Source organism: Leuciscus leuciscus (genome assembly GCF_965113295.1).
Source record: "Leuciscus leuciscus genome assembly, chromosome: 21".
Lineage (NCBI taxonomy): Eukaryota > Metazoa > Chordata > Actinopteri > Cypriniformes > Leuciscidae > Leuciscus > Leuciscus leuciscus.
Window position 1 is genome coordinate 16,445,529 of NC_138745.1, and position 19,309 is coordinate 16,464,837.

Consider the following 19,309-nt stretch of genomic DNA (forward strand, 5'->3'; position numbering starts at 1 on the left):
GATGTAAGGTAAGAAATTCTTACTTATTAGTTTATGGTATTGTTGCATAAACTTCACATTGCAGTTGAACTGTTGCTAGATATATGGTGAATATTATACTATTTAGACCCGTGTTTACTGTTAAATCCTGTTTGTGGATATCTGCTCAAACATAGATATGTATAACCATAATGTTTAATATTTTGGAGCGCGATGGCGTTTGAATGTATCATATTTTGGAGCGCGCTGTGGGTTTGAATGTATCATATTTTGGAGCGCGCTGTGCGTTTGAATGTATCATATTTTGGAGCGCTGTGCGTTTGAATGTATCATATTTTGGAGCGCGCTGTGGGTTTGAATGTATCATATTTTGGAGCGCGCTGTGCGTTTGAATGTATCATATTTTGGAGCGCGATTGCGTTTGAAAGGAAAAATGCACCAAACATTAGGCTTTATGTGTTTACTATTATCTCATTTCATATCACCATAACGAATGGAAACATTTGAAGTAACATATGATAATCACTATATTTTTCTCTATCGTAGTTGTTCTTGAAATCTTTTGGAAGATTTAATTTATTGTTATTATTATTTTATGCAGCACTGCGTAGCCTATGCCTACAAGGCACAACAAACCTGGTGTTCATTATATATTGTTGGAAACGTGTGTGTGTGTGTGTGTGTGTGTGTGTGTGTGTGTGTGTGTGTGTGTGTGTGTGTGTGTGTGTGTGTGTGTGTGTGTGTGTGTGTGTGTGAGAAAAATCTAAAATCTATTCCCAAAATCGTGCAGCCCTATAGTTTCTCTTTATATCAGTATGTTCACAGGTTATTTATTTTTTATTTTTTTTTGTTTTTGTTTTTTTTACAGGGCCCTGATGCAACTGAGTCCTGCTGACTTCAACATTCACATGAGTCTCTGTATATGAACATGGTAAAGTGAAAATCAAACACCTTGGAAATGAAAGGTATGTACAATGTTTTTAGGAATGGCACAAAGGTCTCTGTCTTTGGATCATTGTTTTCAATGTGCTCTTTTGTCATTGGTTGTGTATTTTTGGATTATGTTGTGTTGTAAATAAATCCAAACAATCTAAAAGCCATTCTTTTTTAAATCTCCTCATTCTTTGTGCAAGGTTGCTCTGAATGACAGGGCCTGATAGCTCCTAATAGGGCAGTTAGGGGAGTGTCTTTGTCTTTCTCAGGTGTTGAAGGCATACATATTCATGAGATGATCACGCCTCTTCGCATATGGCTTTTTCACACAAAACACGTCGTAAAAATTTTAAATCAATATATTGTCTTATCTGAATGAGCAGTCAGGGTGATTTTCACATAGTTTTGGAGCAAATATTCTAGGCTACGTCATACAATTTTCAAAAGTCTTGTGAAGAAATAATCAGTATGGGTTTCATGGCCTTATTTCAGTGAGAATTTTTTTTTGTATTTTCACAAACCACGCATAAATGTCATTATCTCAAAACTACAAACTTTTACATATATGCTGCTGATATATTATTGTAGCAGAGTTTGTGCTGAATACAGTGTAATTAGACTTAAGCCATGAAAATGTCACTAGTAACAGAAAAAAACACAAATGTCAGAGCATGTCAGAACACCTCCAGGGCCCACAAAACAGTTCAGACCTCAGAGGGTTAATCCATGGTATTGTAGTGGTTGATAATCCAGGGTCTGGATTATCAAATTTGTGAGCAAGTTGTGAGTGCTCACCTTTTTCAATTGAGGCGAAAATTGATCTCTCTAGAGAAATCTAGAGTTATATAGGTGCGCCAAGGGAAAAACCACAGAAAAGAATAGTGACCATCATGAGGAAAATCTCAGAGGAAAATGCAAAAAAAAAAAAAAAACTCAATATGATAAACCGATATTTAGTCTGATGAAAAAAGCATATGGGAAAAAAATGTTTGAAGGGTATTGAAGAATAAATAAAATACCATGATTTCCCTGAAGAGGGAACTTTAGGTGTCATTAGGCTGACAGCGGTGCAAGACTCGATAGAAGAGGTTAGTAAAGAACAAAAAGTTGTTTGTTAGAACATATGTGTGTGGATTAAAAGAAAACAATCATGTGCTGGTTGGGGGAGGCAGAGTGGAGAGAGAGAAAAAGAATGCAAAGAGAACTAGCATATAGGGCGGTGGGGCCTGATGATAAAAAATGTAGTGAAAAGATAAAACCTACTGCACCAACACCTATTAACCCTTTTCCTGTTCTGTCTGTTTCAACACGACCACCCTATCTGTATCCTGTGGCTGAGCTGCAAGTGCTGAAAATGGATCCAGACCTTGACTGCTCTCCTCTACGGCGACAAGCGCAAGCCCAAGGAGGTGACAAAGTGATGTTTCCCCAAGAGCCCCATCACCGGAACCGAAAGATGAGGGAGCAGCAGGGGAGACTGAGAGAACTCTCACAAGGTCAACTCCAACTGAACGCTCAGATAAGTAGACTCGACCGAAAACTGAAGAGACAATGAGAATTGGATTGAGGTCCCAAATGAGAGAAGAGGATGAAGAAAAAAAGTTTCAACTCCCAATGATTGAAGTTGGACCGGAAGGTTCAATGCTGGTCTACAGACCGTGGACTGAAAAATAAATAAACCGAGCCATGGCCCATCTGCCTAAACCAAGTGACTCAGGTGAGAATTTGCTGAGGCACTAACTATTTTCTGTCAAGAATTTAGTCCCACCATACAGGAACTGAGGCGACTGTTATCTGTGAGTCTGGGAGCGAGCGACGGGCATAAAGTGAGTGGCAGAGTGCCAACAGCGGACAGCAAGCGGAAGCATCTGGACTGGAATCATGGAGCGAATGAGGGCTGACGAAAGAGGAAGAGGGAAAATAAGAGAATGGGTAAACCGTAAAGGCTGCTACATCTGCAAATCTGAGGATCATGATATGAGAGACTGTAAAACATGTAAACTGTGTAAAGAAGAAGGACATTGGGCGACCAACTGTCCTAACAGCAAAAAGGCCGACTGAGAGAGAGGAGAAGGAGAGCAGGAAGGAGGGGGTCTGGATGGGCAGCCAGCAGCTACAGATAAGGGAAGTAAACACTCCTTAATCTCACACACGCACACATAAACTGATTCTTTGGCTCTCTGCAATGAAGGAAATGCTTTGATTTGCAGTGTTTCTTTTTTGTCTGATGCCATATGGCAATAGTGTAAAGATGATAGCTTTCTTAAAATACCCATATATCCCCTTATAGTGGAGGGAACATTGGTATTGTTTACCGTAGATAGCGGTGCAAGCAGAAGTGCTATATGACCATGTGATTCGCAGTGTTCACCGAGACTGTCTGATGATATTCACCTGTCCTTTTCTGCATCAGGTCATCAAATTACTGATAGGTTCACTAAACCTCTAATTTGTGAGACAAAGTCAGGGCGTACGTATTATGTCTCCAAAATGTCCTATTCCATTGATAGGATGAGCTTTAATGTGTAGTTTGGGCCTGACATTGATAGCCAATTCTGAGGGAATTTAAATAGTTGAAAACGAAAAAAGTTGTTTGTTTGAAACTCCAAAATGGGCTTCATTAATGTGTAAAAGGGCAAAGGACAGGGTTGAATTACAAAATGTATATATTATGACTCTGACTGACATACACTGCACATCACATGTCGTGGTTGAGAGAGATGAAAACGCCTCGGTTACGACTGTAACCTCGGTTCCCTGAAGAGGGAACGAGCGTTGCGTCGAAATTGACGCTATGGGGAACGCTTTGCGTGATGACGTCTTGAAGCACATGTAAAATCAGTCCAATGGTGTGGCGGAACGTCAGAGGCGGGTGACGTCACGTACCAGGAAGCTATAAAAGCCAGCCCGAAACAGAAAACGAAAGCTTCGTAGAGTCTGAAGTCGTGCTGACAGGCATGAAGGAGATATGGCAAGGCGACGCAACGCTCGTTCCCTCTTCAGGGAACCGAGGTTACAGTCGTAACCGAGGCGTTCCCTTTATAGGGAACTCGCGTTGCGTCGAAATTGACGCTATGGACGTCTATACCAACGCCACCATAGCTACAAATGTCTGTCCTGTGTGAAATCAAGTGAGCAGCACTAGGAAGACAAAACCTGAGACCCTGGAGTAGAGTCTAGGTCTAAAGAGTAGCACCTGACGAAGGTGTGCGGTGAGGACCAGCCTGCCGCATCACAAACGTCCTGCAAAGATACTCCTGATATAAGGGCCTTAGAGGCCGCCATACTCCTAGTAGAGTGCGACCGGACAGCCCAAGGAGAAGGCTGCCCAGCCGCCTCATAAGCAAGTGAGATAGTCTCAACCACCCACTTGCTCATCCTTTGCTTAGACACTGGACCTCCCTTGTTAGGGGACCCAAAGCATACAAACAATTGATCACTTTTACGCCACAGGGCAGCTCTGTGGACATACGCGTCTAACGCCCGAACAGGGCAAAGCAAATTATTCGCCTCCTGGTCCGATTTCGAAAGGGAGGAGGACAGAAGGCCTCCAAGTGCCACGAGGGAAACGAGATACCAAAGGGTCTTTCCCCACAGACATTCCACCCAAAGGACTGTGGTAAGCACCTACGGCCGCCACATAAACCTTTAAAGTGGACGGGGTCAGACCTGCAGTGAACCGGTCCTGCAGGAACTCCAGAACTGTACCAATTGGGCAGTTGACTGGATCCAACCGACGGTCACTACACAAAGAGGTGAATACTCTCCAGTTCAGGGCATAAAGTTTCCTCGTGGAGGGAGCTCTGGACTGTAGAATGGTCTCAACAACCTCAGTTGAGAGACCTGACTCTATGAGCTGGGCCCCCTCAGAGGCCAAGCCCACAGGTTCCACAGTTCCGGTCGGGGGTGAAAAATCGAGCCCCCTGCTTGGGACAGAAGGTCCCTCCTGACGGGTAGCTCCAGAGGATGCCCGTCGAGGAGGGACACAAGATCGGGAAACCATACTCTGCCCGGCCAGCGCGGGGCTATAAGAAGCAGGCAAACCCGGTCCCTGCGAACTCTCTCCAGAACTCCCGGGAGCAGAGCAACTGGGGGAAAGGCGTACAGACGTAGCCTCGGCCACGTCTGTACCATAGCATCCAGTCCCAGAGGAGCTGGATGCGTGAGGGAGAACCAAAGTGGACAGTGAGACGTCTCTCGAGACGCAAACAGATCCACTTATACTTGACCAAACTCCGTCCATATCAGCTCCACCACCTCGGGGGTGGAGCCTCCATTCCCCGGGCCTCGGCCCCTGTCTTGACAGAGTGTCTGCTCCTATATTCTGGACCCCGGGGATGTAGGCTGCTCTGAGTGACAGCAACTTCCCCTGGGACCACAAGAGGATATGGCGTGCCAGATTGGATAATGGGCGCGAGCGCAAACCCCCTTGGTGGTTGATATAGGCGACTACCGACGTGTTGTCCGTATGCACTAACACATGGTGTCCCCTGAGACCTGTGATAAAGCTCCTCAGAGCCCGGAAGACAGCTAACATCTCTAGGCGATAGATGTGCCAGGAACGATGATGGTCTTCCCACAGACCTTGAGATGAGCGACCCTCTAGGATCGCTCCCCAACCCGTGAGGGAAGCATCCGTCGTTAGCAGTTTGCGACGACAAGGAGCTCCCAGCACTGGGCCCTGGGACAGGAACCAAGGTTTCTTCCACATAACCAAGGCACGTAGGCATCGCCGCGTGACCTTGATTGTGCGAAATGGGTTGCCCCTCGGGGAAAACCCTCTGGTCCTGAGCCACCACTGCAGGGGCCTCATGTGCAGTAGTCCAAAAGGTATCACGTTGGAAGCTGCTGCCATGAGACCCAACAGTCTCTGGAACTGTTTGACAGTGAGTAGCTGGCCTAGCTTTACACTTTTCACAGCTGCAAGGATGGAATCTATCCGTGGCGGTGACAGGCGCGCCTGCATCGACCCTGAATCCCAAACCACGCCTAAAAAAGTGGTCCTCTGAAGTGGAGAAAGCACACTCTTCTTGGCGTTCAGCCGTAACCCCAGCTCTTTCATATGGGCGAGGACGACATCTCGATGCCGAATCGCCAACTGATGCGACTGAGCTAAAATCAACCAATCGTCGATGTAGTTCGTGATGCGAATACCCTGGAGGCGCAGAGGCGCCAGAGCTGCATCCACGCATTTGGTGAAAGTGCGGGGTGATAAAGCCAGGCCGAATGGAAGAACTCGATATTGGTATGCTTTGCCCCCGAAAGCAAACCTCAGGAACTTCCAATGACACGGACGGATGGAAATATGCGTCCTTGAGGTCTATCGTGACAAACCAGTCCTCGGACCTGATCTGTGGCACGATTGTCTCAATGTTAGCATTTTGAACTTGAGCTGCATGACTGACTCATTCAGAACTCGAAGATCTAAAATGGGACGCAATCCCCCGTCCTTCTTTGGAACTATGAAGTACCGGCTGTAAAACCCGGTTTCCCTGTTGGAGGGAGGTACATATTCTATGGCCCCTTTCTCTAACAGAGTGTTTACTTCCTGTTCCATAACCAGAACCTGCTCGGGGCCCACCACTGTGGGCAGGACCCCCATAAACCGAGGTGGGCGTTTCTAGAATTGTATCTGATACCCTTTTTCCACGGTCTGCAGGACCCAACGAGAAACATTTGACAGTAGCTTCCACGCTGTCAAAGATTCTACTAGAGGTACCAGCCTCTCGAGACTGGTTTCTGGATTGTGTTGCTGTTGAGTAGTCGGTTCGTCGCCCTGTAACGGCGCACCGGCAGGGAACGACTGAACAGACTGCTCTAACACCCTCCTCAGAGGGGGCGGGCATCCCAAGGCCACTACGTTTCCGGGTGGTCCTTGAGATATGTGCTCGCCGGAGACCGCTGCGCCCTGAAACACCGGAGGCGGCAGGGTTGGCAGACCGGTCCCCTGAGGGCACCGACGAGAGACGGGCACCGTATTTTTCTCCTGCTGTTGAGTAGTCGGTTCGTCGCCCTGTAACAGCGCACCGGCAGGGAACGACTGAACAGACTGCTCTAACACCCTCCTCAGAGGGGGCGGGCATCCCGAGGCCACTACGTTTCTGGGTGGTCCTTGAGATATGTGCTCGCCGGAGACCGCTGCGCCCTGAAACACCGGAGGCGGCAGGGTTAGCAGATCGGTCCCCTGAGGGCACCGAAGAGAGACGGGCACCGCAAAAAGAGGTGTTGGCCGCTCTGCTTCGGGGGGGACTACCCTCATTTGTCCTGAGCCCTCAGACATCAGGACTTTTTCCCAGCAGCCTTCTTGGCGGTAATAACGGTCCGCAGATCCGTTTTACCCCTCGAAGACTGCTGGGTTTGAGAGCGCCCTCCGTGTCCCCGAGATTTTTGTGGGGGAGCATGGGAGGAAACGCTCTGTTTCTGAGTGGCACGGTGCTCAGCGCTCTTTTTAGAGGAGTGAGGCTGCTCCCGCTCAGCAGCCTCAATGAAAGAACGGCGGGGGAGAAGTTTCTGAAGTGCAGCTGCCTGTTTTGAAGCTTCTTGAGATTTAGCTACAGCACTATTAACTGCATCTCCAAATAAACCTTCAGTGGAAACCGGTGCATCTAAAAGAACATGTTTTTCTTTGTCCTTTATATCACTTAAATTGAGCCACACATGCCTCTCAGTGGCCACCAGGGCTGCCATAGAACGGCCGATGGATTTAGCCGTCTCCTTGCTGGCCCTGAGAGACAAATCTGTGGCTCTACATAATTCAGACACAGTTTCGGAACCAATACCCCCGCCCTCTTCAGAATCACCCAATAATTCAGCCTGGTACGCTTGCATTAGTGACATTGTGTGTAAACACGCTGCAGCTTGGCCGGCGGCGGCATAAGCCTTATGAACCAGGGAAGATGTGAATTTTACTGGCTTGGATGGTAGTGCAGGAGCCTTCAGAGAAGATGCTGTAACGACTATGGCTCGATGGGTAAAAAATTTACTTTTAATTTATATACTAATTAAAAGTGAAAACACTTTCTAAGTCCCACAGACTTGGCAAACTCTGTAACTGAACCCCCGTTTACGACTTGCTTCCCCCCTCTCGACAGTGTGAGCTTCAAAGACATTACTGACATTCCGATCTCAACAGAAAACTCGCTCTGAATCACACACACACCAAACCACTCTGAAACTCCTAAAATCCAAGTTACACACACGCATGAATCATTATCAAAATGTTTTTATGTAGTTTTCTTGTCTATGGGTTGTGATGGGATAAATTGAGATATTTATGCACCTCTGCAGATGTAATGGACACGTGTGTTGATACATTTGAGATGTATCTGTTTCATTAACTGATATTAATGTCGGGTATGATATCCTACGGATCGTACTGAGCTTCTTTATACAGAAATATAAACTATATTCCGCACAAATGTTTATATTTCTAGACATAATGTGGTATTAAAGTTTTAATGCATTTTTCTGTGTACGATCAGAAGAGGCGTTCCTTCACAAACAATGAAACGCTCCCGCCTCAGAACCGAAAGATTCCATTGGGTCCCGTCATCAAACAGGGCGTTACCCCGCGCTGCTTTAAAACCACAACACAAGCAGACGCTCACTCTCTCTGCTCTCACACGCTCTCACCCTCGTGACTCCGAACTCTGAACTCTGCACTCTCACCCCTCCCTGCACCACGAGCAGGGAGAGGGGACAGGGCCTTCATCCAAACGAACCGCGGATGTAGAAATCCAGTCTCGTCCTGTAACCAAGTTTTCTCGCCCTTCCCGCACCGGGAAGAGACTTCCGTACCTCTCGGTAATGTTACGATCAGTACGTTTTTAAGAACTTCACGCCAAACGCAAGCCTACAAATCGATGAGACACGGTCCAGCCAAGATACGCACGTGGTCCCGAAGCCCAGCTTCACACAGACAAAGGAACAGAATCGCAAGTAACGTATAAAATGATCTCTCTCGAAGCGGCTTTCACAGTTGTCTCTTAAAAGGTTCTGTTTGTAAATTACCATACTTTCTCCCTAACTTTCTTCCTATTTTCATTCTGATCAAGTCATGTTTTATGTTTGTTTTGTTTAAACGTTCGTGGGTCTTGTGTAATTTTACGTACGTAGATTAGCCTATATTACTTCCTATATGCATAAAATCCTTTGTGTGTCATTTTTGATTAAATAAATCTTTTATACTTTGACTGACTCTGTGTTACAATCCCACCAATGTAATTGTCAATGAAATTGCGATAAGATCTGGCTACTAGCTCTTTATTTTAATTCATAAACCCAGCAATTTGCATCCACGGCCAGGAGAGAATTTGTCTGAGGTTTGATAATATAAATATTCCTTCTTAACTGGTATAATCAAAGCATTCGCTGGTCGAATGACTGATGAGAGACCAGTTATAGAACGAAATATTTTTTATAATTAGCCGGTAATGTAATTGCATATGTGAAATTTATGAATTATGACTATGAGTTATGATTTTAATATTTCCCCAAATTTCCTTACTGCTCGAGCTAATATTTCATATATGACCTAATTACGATTGTTACCAATAAACGCTACAATGCCGTTGCTGGAGAGAGATAGCTCGCGAGCGTCTCTTCCACCCTCGGCATCTCCCCATAACCATGCTCTTTATAATTGTGAATGGAAGAATAGTGTGATGTTTGTGCAGTATACACTCTATATGACACTGGTTTCCCCCACGATCTCGACACCTCGGTGTGGAGATCGGGGAAAAACGGAAGGCTTCTGCGCTGAGGCTGTGCACGAGATGGCAGGAAACGCTCGTCGAGTTTGCTTTTCGAACGAGCGCCCTGCCGATCCTCTGGCCACTCAACAGATAATCGCTCGACAGCTCTCGTAACAACATCGAGCAATTCTTCAAACGCATGAGACTGAGGTGGCGAATCCTCAGACTCAGCGTCAATACTAACAACGTCCAACTCCTCAGAGCTGGACAATTGCAGTATTGGTGCCTCCATCGGGGGGGAAGAAACCGCAACGCGTGCTTCCACACCCTGATGAGAGGCACTGGATCTATCAGAAAGAGGCTGAGATAAGGCAGAGTCCGTCTCAACATCCACTGATAGATCCATTTGCGAACCCCAGGTCTGTGATCGACGCCGTGCCTCGGCAGCGGCGGGACCAGAGCCCTAGGGAACGCGATCCTGGTTAAATAAAGCCAGGCGGGATCTGAGCGTACGCATAGGAAGCGCATCGCAATGCTCACAGCCAGCACCCTCGAGTGCTGACTGGGCATGCTCTTCACCCAAACAAACAACACAAAGAGTGTGAGTGTCCCCACTCGTTAAATAACGCGGGCAGGGGTGAACACACACTCTAAACTGCTGCTGCTTACTCGCCATACTGAATATAGAAATATAATAATATAATATAGACAGACAACACCAAATAACAGGGACAGATTTCACACAGAGCGCAACTGAAGACTCAGAAAGCTTTCGTTTTCTGTTTCGGGCTGGCTTTTATAGCTTCCTGGTACGTGACGTCACCCGCCTCTGACGTTCCGCCACACCATTGGACTGATTTTACATGTGCTTCAAGACGTCATCACGCAAAGCGTTCCCCATAGCGTCAATTTCGACGCAACGCGAGTTCCCTTGAAAGGGAACTTTGAAGAAAAATGGTTGGCAGAACCGATCAGTGATAACGTCTCGGGTTACGACTGTAACCCTTGTTCCCTGACAAAGGGAATTGTTCGAATGACACTTTGGGGGAGCGTAGCGCCTCTGAAGCATTAATGAAACTAAGCCAGTCTTGATTGGTGTTGCGTCATGACCGTAATGTGTGACGGCATATGCGGAAGCTACAAAAAAGGACGCCGGCACACAACAGAGTAGGGCTGGGCGGTATGACGGTATATATCGTTACCACGGAAGAAAATGTCAACCGTAACAGATTTGTTTAATTCTGTGTATACCGTGACATGTAAATAAGTGGCCATGGTTAACTCACGTGTAGCGTGCGTGAGACTGAGACACTGAGATTTGTCAAAGAAACATGGGGAAAGCAGATCAAGAGGATCCACAAAGGAATTACGTTTTCTAAAGGTTTGTTGTTGACGTGATATTTTCGGGAAAAAAGGCACAGCAGTCTAGAGCAGTGCAGCATCCGTAGACTACAGGAGTGCACGTTTGCAAAAGCATGAAGCTTACTTGACAACAACAGTTCATATCAATATCGTAACGAATAGAAATAACCTTAAATAAAGTATAGTTATCTGCATCTTTTCGTCTCTTATGTATAGTTACTTTTTAAACACCAAAATCGCATTCAGCATGACACGCAAGCGGTTGCCGCGCTAATGAACAACCTTCTTGTTAAAGCGAATGTATAATCCTGTATCTGAGGCAAAATTACTAAATATGCAGCACAAATTATATATTTCTTACTCCAAAAAATTGGCCACTGAACCAGCTGATAAAATCTTCCTTTGATTCGATACGTGATTACAACTTGACACTCAAATTAACCAATCGCATTTTACTGATGCAAGAGATGCGCCCGTGCACACGCACTGAGAGGGAGCACGGTGTGTCAGTGTTCACCGGGCTATGGTAAAATAATGACACAGTTACAAGGTGTGTATAATTTAAACTACTTAGTCAACACTAACAGTAGCTGCTGTTCGGTTTTCATACTGCTGCTTTCCTTCTAGTCACTTCTGAACTTGATGAACTTGACACTTCTGAACTTCTCTTGATTAAAGCTCCAGGTGACGGGTTGCCAGATTTCACAGAAAGAGCAAAACAAGCCCCTTAAAAACGCAGTATAATAAGCAGACATGGCAAAAATGTACAGGGGAACACATTTAAACATAACTAGTAATACTAATATCCTACTAAATTAAAAGGAAATAACTAATTTATTATGAATAGAATAGTTCAATATAAAATATTTAGATATTATAAACTGATTGATGAAGTAAAGCAATAACATTTGATTGAAAAATTATTCAGCAACACTTTATTTAAAGTTTAATTGAGTTGTATTTAATATCAATCAGTTGGGGGCAGAGTGTGTTTTGTTTACTATATTTAGCTATCAAAATAGTTTACCAAAGAAATAATTGACCAAATAAAAGAAAAAATCACACAAGGTGAAGTACTTTTCATTTCTAAAGTATTTGGGAAATGCGTACATAGGCAGCCTCCATACTTGTCAAGTATCCCGTTTTGGCCGGGAAAGTCCCGTATTTTACCCTTCTTTCCCGCCGTCCTCCCGTATTAGTATTTTCCCGTAAATTTCCCGTATTTTAATCTGCGTTATTAAAAAAGAATAATACCCCGGGCCCGGGCGGAGTAAAAAAAACATAAAACATTCCCAATCTGAGCTCTGTCACTAGCCTCGCGATAACTGCCACCTAAAGTAGCCTACTACAGGTACTGTAGGTGGCAGTTGTCGCGAGGTTAGTGTGTGAGGTCAGATGATGAGTGACAACGCGGGAAAAAACCCCCCCAAAAAAACAGAGACGGATGATGGACGCTACGACAGAGACGGAAGGCTCTCCTGCCAAAAAAAACCCCAAACCCTCATGTAAATACCGCGAATGCAAAGTCTGCAACAAATTTGTACAATAACTCACTAAAAGAGTAAAGAAAAGTTACGTGAAATGAAAAGAAAAACTGTAAAAGAAAAGCAATATGAAATGAAAAGAATATGTGGAATGAAAATAAAATGTAAATGCAAAGACAAGCAATGTTAAATGAACAGAAAATATGCAAATAAGCCTTTAAATAAATGCTCTTCATATATACCCTTTTGTGTTTTCATTTAGGCTATAATGAATGTTCACAGCATGTCAATGTCAACAAAGGTTTGTATCATTGGCTTTATGCACAGCTGCACTACTTCCTGAACTTCAGCCAGCTCCTTTGTTTCTTGTCTGCCATTATTGGACAAACTGATTAATCCAGGTGTGTCTGACCTCAGTAGTCACAACAACAATAATCAGACACACCTGGATTGTTTGTCCAATAATGTTGGTCATCTGGATGCGTTGGATGCATCTCTGCAGGGTTTAGTGGGCAGCACCGGGGTTTTCAGGTATGATCAGGCTTCGGGGGATAAATAGGTGGCAAGCGGCTGTTCCACCCGAGGCATCATCCCATAACCGTTCTCTCGTGCCCCCAGAATATAACTATAATTTAATACAGGGGGATTGGACACGCGAGATGAATATGGTCTGTTCCACGATTTACACAACTCGTTGTGTAAATCGGGAAAGAACGGCAAACCCCAGTGGTGAGGTTGCTCTCTGTGCTGCAGAAAGCGCTCGTCCAACTTGCTTTTTGTGAGCGCTTCCTGCCTCTCATGTGGCCAACTGATGTTTAAACGGGCCACTGCATAAAAGACAACCTCCACCAGCTCCTCATACGCGGGGAATTGGGGTGGCGAGTTATCCCCAAAATCCCCGCCTTTGATGCTGAGCACGTCCACTTCCTCGGAAGCAGACAGCTCGAGCATCGGGTTCTCCACTTGTACGGGCTTCTGCGCGAGGAGGGAGAACGTCAGAACTGGCAGAGGAATCCCGAGAACGTGCCTCGGCAGTCTCGAGATCCTCTGTCAGATCCATCTGCGAGCCCCATTAGCCAGGCGGGAGCGCAGCACACGGATCGGTAAAGATTCACAATCCCCGCAAGCAGCCCCCTCGAGAGCTGCCCGCGTGTGCTGCACTCCCAAACAATGCACGCACATTTGGTGTGTGTCCCCACCCGTGATGTAACGAGGGCAGGGATGCACACACCGCCTGTAACTTGCACTTGCCATTATGTTGTATTTTGTACTTTGTGAACTGACAAATATCACCAAATAAGACACAGACGACAGAGCGCTTGCTGAAGAACAGTAAGCTAACTCTGTTGTGTGCCGGCGTCCTTTTGTAGCTTCCGCATATGCCGTCACACGTTACTTCATGATGCAACACCAATCAAGATTGGCTTAGTTTCATTCATGCTTCAGAGGCGCTACACTGAGGGGCGTTCCCCCAAAGTGTCATTCGACGCAGTTCGAGTTCCCTCAAAAGGGAACTTGTGTACTTGTGTGTTTTGGAATGATAATATGTGTGCTTTATCTGTAAGCTTGACAGAAGTTCAAAGCTCTTTTTATTTAGTGGCTGGGGCTGTACCGCATTTATCTTTAGCTAACGCTGTAATTTGAGTTAAGACCTTTTGTGAAGAGTTGTGTTGAATCTGAAGATTGGACAGAATCAGATCAGGGCATAAAATTTAACAAAACTTTGAATGCATATTCTACTTGTTGTAATGAAAACAATAAAGTAGAGGTGTAAGATCAATAGTCCCCATTGAGGACAATGATGACGAGAGCTGCTGCAGCACAGACATTAAGGCAGATAACATTCATCCGGCCTTAAATGTGGTCCCTTTAAAATTGTGGGCTAAACATAAATATGATGTGGGGTTAATTGCGGCTTGTGAACCAGTGACAATTGTTCCAAAGTCTGATTACAGACCGTGTCAACAACAATACTCATTGAAAATGTTCCAATCACTACTAAAAAAGGGGATTATTGTGCCATGCAGCGACTCTCCACTAAGTACTCCCATTTTTTCCTGTAAGGAAATCAGAGATAAAGGTCAGCCTACTGACTGGCGATTTGTACAAGATTTACAAGTTGTTAATGCTGCAGTCAGAGCCAGGGCTCCAAATGTGCCGAACCCTTATACCATTATGTCCCAAATTCCACAGAATGCATCATGGTTTTCTGTAGTGGATTTGGCTAATGCATTTTTCAGTGTGCCAGTAGATAAAGATAGCCAGTTGTGGTTTGCATTCAATTTCAATGGCGAAGCATATACATTTACAAGATTGTGTCAAGGTTATTGTGAATCACCAACAATTTACAATGAGGCACTGACTCTGATGTTGATGATCTTTTAATTTGTGCATGTGATGAACAAACATGTGTGACTGACAGTGTGACTGGCTTGAAGCATCTGGCGAGAGAGTCAGTATGTTAAAAATGCAATTTGTGAAACAAAAAGTGACCTTTTTAGGTCATGTCATAATGCCACACAGTAAGTCCCTATCTGACAAAAGAGTTCAAGCTATTAGAGGGGTTCCAAAACTAATTACTAAAAAACAAATGCTCTCCTTTTTGGGGATGTGCTCCTATTGTCGAACTTTTATTCCAAATGATGCTATTGTAGAGCATCCCCTGAGAGCATTGATTGTGGGGAAAGGTTTAAAATCCTCAGACAGATTAATTTGGACTGATGAGGCTGAGCAAGCTTTCAATGCTGTAAAAGCCCAGTAGAGTATGGCTCCAACCTTGGGCCTTCCAGTCCCAGAAAAACCCTTTGTACAGATGGTGAATGAGAAAAATGGCTTTATGACCTCTGTGTTGTTGCAGAATCATGGGGACAGATTGAGACCTGTACCCTTTTTCTCTGGTAAATTAGACCCTGTAGTAGCAGGCCTGCCTTGTTGTTTGAGGGCAGTAGCAGCTGCTGAGAAAGCTGTTGTGGCTTCAAGGGAATATTTGGGTTATTCTGATGTGACCTTTTTTGCAGTGGTGGACAGTAACGAAGTAAATGTAATTCGTTACTGTACTTAAGTAGCTTTTTTGCGTATCTGTACTTTACTGAAGTATTTCAATTTGGGGAGACTTTTACTTTAACTCCACTACATTTCAAGGTCAAATATCTTACTTTTTACTACATTTTCAAAATCAGTCGTTCCTTTTTATTTATGAGTGGATAAAAACTTAACTGGTCAAACGATCCACCAATCACAGTACAGTGCGTGCTTTGTTTTGAACTTGTTTTATTTGCCACTGTTGGCGCCTTGGCAGTATCAACTTAGCGCGAGTATATACGGTTCAACGTGAGTGACGTGACATCACATCAATGCAAAGGCATAACATTGAGCGCCAGTGGCTTGATAAATGATGGAAGAAACTGCTGACTCTAACTTGCCACAACACCCATGGGCTTATGTATGCAATTTTTTTGAAGTAATTGAAAAGAAGAACGAATCTTTAATTTTTAAGTGCCTTCTCTGCCTGCCTCGGCCCTGTACAATTTCTTCATACAAGAATTCTCCTTCCAATCTAAGGAAACACGTAGAGGTAAGCCATTTTCATTCACTAATTCTTTTAACGAGACATCTAACAGTAGCTTGCAGAAAACTGTTTCATGTTAAAATATAGACTATGTGACGTCACATCACCATGAACATTGTACACGTCGTCAGCTAAGTTAGCTGTTTCACCGTATTTCATAGTATTTGTTTTTGAAACTTTTCAATCTGAGTGCTCTGATATTGTGAAATAGCAATCAATCGATGTTAACATGTTATGTTGGAATATAAATTCTATTTTGAATAGTTTTACATGCAGTGTATTCAATTCCATTTATTTGTATTAGCATTTTTCACAATACATTCAAAAAAGCTTTACAGAAAGAATGTGTCTACATTACAATTAAGAGTGATCTGTTATCAGAGGTGACTGTGTCAAAGTTATCTATGTCAGAAATGTACAGTTCTAAGATAATAAAAATCATGCTGTTATTAGCTTATATCATATTTTAATTTAAAGGAAACAATGAGCTAATTAAAGTAATTATTACAAGTTGGGAACATCATGATTACATTATACGAAAATGTTGCATTGGTGCATGTATGATGCCAAAACAGTTGACTGGTGGAGTGGAGTGCTCCTTATTAACAGAGATTGTTATTTTCAAAAGTTCAGCTTCAAAAGACTGTGATCTAACTAAGCCTAATCTGAAAATAATCTACACTGTAGCATAAATCTATGACATGCTAAAAGCACATGAAATTCTTATTTTATTTAATCAAAGAGAGGAGACTGAACTCTGGTATAACTTAATGTTTTGAATGTTTCCTTTTTGCAGAGAAAACATGGTAGCCACATGCAGAGATATATTGCCCTAACAGCGCCAAGGAAAAGAAAAATGGGGGGCGAGGAGGCTCCTTCAACCTCCAGACAGTTGAAATTGAGAGAAACCAAGCTAGTCACACAGAAGAATGTTGATCATGCAGTGTTGAATTTTGTGACCCAGAGTCTACAACCCTTTAGTGTGATCCTAACAGTCTGGAGAGGTGCTCAGTAGCACTAGCATGCAGGCAGCTCATAGGTTCACACACTTTATGTTTTGGCTTGCACACTAAATTACATTCATTCTGAATTCGGCATACAGAACAAGGTTGTTCGAACTACTACGGACAATGGGTCAAATTTTTTAAAGGCATTTCGGATATATGGACAGCAAGATGAGAACAATAACTCTGCTTCAGGTGAGGCTGAAGATGATGAGATCAATGACGAGATGTGTGGTGATGATGAGGACGTGGATGTGGATGGTGTTGAGGTGGACTTTGTAGAGGTCACAGCTGTTTTGATGAAGATGATGGCTTACAATTCCAACTTCCGAAACATCATCGATATGCCTGCCACTTATTAAACTTGGTTTCCACAGTGGACGCAGCAAAAGCCTGTTCAAATAAGCTTTCCCGATCAGCATTCGCTAAGTGTTATGCACTATGGAATAAGTGTGGCAGATCTACTGCTGCTGCAGAGATTATAGAAGACACTTGTGTTACGACCCGTGAGGTCTGTGTTTTGTGTGTGTTGCTGTGGGTGTTTTCTGTTTCTCTCCTGCAGGTGTCCCGTGTCTCGAGTCTGACGCGGTGAGAATCCCGCAGCTGAAGCGGATCAGTGGCAATTAGTGGGGTGTATAAGTTGAGCCAGTTAAGTGCTCTCGAGTCTCTCACTTTTTCTGGGTGGCTCGTGTCAGACTGTGTGAACTACTGTGTGGATTACTGTGTGGATTACTGTGTGGATTGTAGCGCGATCTGCTGGGTGCTGATCTTAGCTTCTCCCCGCGCCATCTGTCAAGTGACTGTGGAGACAGCTGTCGGACCGAGGTTCCCGATCAGTTGGAAGTCGGCGTGGTGAGCGGTGGGCAATCTCCGCGTGCGTTTTCAGTAACGTGGTGGGAGCCGTGGAGACTGTATATTGTTGCACTTCTTTATTGAGTATTTTTGTAGTGAAATAAATAAATACATGAACTTGACACATGTTTTGAGTCATCCTTGGTTTTTCCAGCCTGGGTATATATCTGTTTGTAAGTCCCACACCCCTAGACAAGCCGGGGACTTAACAAAGTGGAGGCTCGACCGGGATATTTCTGGAAAACCAGGATGCTTGATTCATGTTTCAGGTTGTATGTATGGTGATTAAGTTTCATATTATATTTGTGACTTTTAATTTAATTTTTATTTTTGTGTGTTTATGGTAACGTAATCATTGATGTTACCCCGAGTGAATTTCCACTTGAACTGCTTCCTCAGCTTAGCACAGGGTAGTGTCCAGCTGGGCTGAAACAGCCTTTCCATCGGGCACTAGTTTATTATTTTGCCTTTTTTGTTTTTGGAAGTAAACCCTGGGCGGAGACTATGTTTCTCCAAAGGGGGCTGGCGTTTCAGGGTTTCGACCGCTGATGTACTGCCTGTAAGTCGCCTCGAGCCCGGCACGCTTCTGAAGATAGATAGGTAAGTTTGGTGAGGCAGGTGCTGAGGGGGTTTGTTCTGTGGAGGGAGGCGGTTTGCCTGTTAGAGGGGTTAATATCAATCATTGGGTTAGCTTATTTTAGGTTTTTTGTCATGGCAGGTTTTGACTTAAATGCTTTTGTGTTCAGTCCAGATTTGAACCAGTTAGATAAATGCAAGAAAACTGAACTCCATGACATTGCAGACCATTATGACATCTCTGTGTCCACTTCCCTAGGGAAAGCTGAACTTAAAGCGGTAGTTTTAAATTGACTTATCAGTAAAGGGGTTATCACATTACCGGTAATTATGAGCAATCCTGACCCAGAGCAGAGTGTGGGGGGGGACCGACTTGGTAATGGGACTCCTGCTGGTCAATGGGGGGTACAGATAGGGAAGCCCGTAACAATGCCCCAATTTGTGCCATTCTAAGTTGAGTCATCTGCTGGCTCTAAGCAGGATGGCCGGTTAAAAGTTTGTTTGTTGCGGCTTCAGATAGAGAAGGAAGAGAGGGAGAGAGATTTTCAACTCCGCCGGGAGCTGGAACTAAAGAAAATAGAAGCAGATACAACGCTTAAAATGAGACCACTGGAATTGCAGACAAAAATTTACGCTGCTCGTCCCGATACTTCTGCTAGTGTGTCTTCACAGTCTGCCAGTGGGTATGATGTGAGTAAATATGTTTCCCTGGTGCCTATTTTTCGTGAGGCTGAAGTGGAAGCCTATTTTGGTGCATTTGAACGCGTTGCTGGAGCTTTACGCTGGCCTAAAGAGGTGTGGGCCATTTTACTCCAGTGTAAATTGTAACCACAATGACTTTGTGTTGGGGAATTAATT

The 19,309-nt window shown here is 44.4% G+C and overlaps 1 protein-coding gene across 1 annotated transcript in view; it reads right to left on the bottom strand.

The window, feature by feature from the left end:
• adprh (ADP-ribosylarginine hydrolase) overlaps nucleotides 1-19,309 on the bottom strand; it is a 504,999-nt gene that overhangs the window by 184,596 nt on the left and 301,094 nt on the right. The gene's annotated exons all lie outside the window — the stretch shown is intronic.